Below are 1,078 nucleotides of genomic sequence, written 5' to 3'. Positions count from 1 at the left end.
GTTGTTGGGGCTGAGGAAGAGGAAGAGTATTTTAAAACCAACATGGAGGAGAACTTGGAAAACAATCATGAAGGAGAAGCTCACAACCATGCTAGAGAAGGCCCTGCAAACCATGCTGGGCAAGAAAGGAGAATTCTAGGCTCCTACATCAATCCAAATCCAGGAAACTGTGGAAGTAGCATCCAAAAGCCCACCATACATGCCAACAACTTTGAATTAAAACCCCAGCTAATCACCCTTGTTTCGAACAATTGCTCATTTGAAGGAAGTGCTCAAGAAGACCCCAATCAATATCTAACCACGTTCCTGAGAATTTGTGACACTGTGAAGTCTAATGGAGTCCACCTGGATGTCTATAGGCTGCTTTTGTTCCCTTTTTCACTCAGGGACAAAGCATCCAAGTGGCTTGAATCCTTCCCAAAGGAGAGCTTGACAAATTGGGAAGATATGGTGAACAAGTTTTTAGCAAGATTCTACCCTCCTCAAAGAATTAACAGGCTGAGAGCTGAGGTACAAACCTTCAGGCAACAAGATGGTGAGACTCTCTATGAGGCATGGGAGAGGTTCAAGGACTTAACAAGAAGATGCCCACCAGATATGTTCAATGAATGGGTTCAACTTCACATTTTCTATGAAGGTCTTTCTTATGAATCAAAGAAGGTTGTAGACCATTCATCAGGGGGCTCTCTAAATAAGAAGAAAACCATTGAAGAAGCCATAGATGTCATTGAAACAGTAGCTGAGAATGACTACTTCTATGCCTCTGAAAGAAGCAATACTCAAGGAGTAAGGGAGCTAAACCACATGGATACATTGCTAGCTCAAAATAAGATGATCACCAAGCAGCTAGCAGATCTTACCAAGAAGGTGGAGGAAAACCAAGTTGCAGCAGTCATCATTTCATCACCATCTCAAGAAGAAGTGAATATAGGAGAAGAAGGTGACTGGGAACAAGCCAACTATGTTGGAAATTCACCTAGACAAATCCATGATCCATACTCCAAAACTTACAACTCTGGATGGAGAAATCACCCCAACTTTGGGTGGGAAAATCAACAAGACTAAGGCCAAGACCAGA

The 1,078-nt window shown here is 42.5% G+C and overlaps 1 non-coding gene across 1 annotated transcript; it reads right to left on the bottom strand.

The window, feature by feature from the left end:
• Positions 1–495: 495 nt before the first annotated feature.
• LOC130952161 (small nucleolar RNA R71) lies at positions 496–602 on the bottom strand. The gene has a single exon (XR_009074341.1). It is a non-coding gene; the product is annotated as a small nucleolar RNA R71 (small nucleolar RNA).
• Between the last annotated feature and the right edge of the window lie 476 nt (positions 603–1,078).

This window comes from Arachis stenosperma, chromosome 9 (genome assembly GCF_014773155.1).
Source record: "Arachis stenosperma cultivar V10309 chromosome 9, arast.V10309.gnm1.PFL2, whole genome shotgun sequence".
In the NCBI taxonomy this organism is placed as follows: Eukaryota; Viridiplantae; Streptophyta; class Magnoliopsida; order Fabales; family Fabaceae; genus Arachis; species Arachis stenosperma.
The sequence above is the reverse complement of the archived record's forward strand: the minus strand, read 5'-3'. Positions and strand labels throughout refer to the sequence as shown.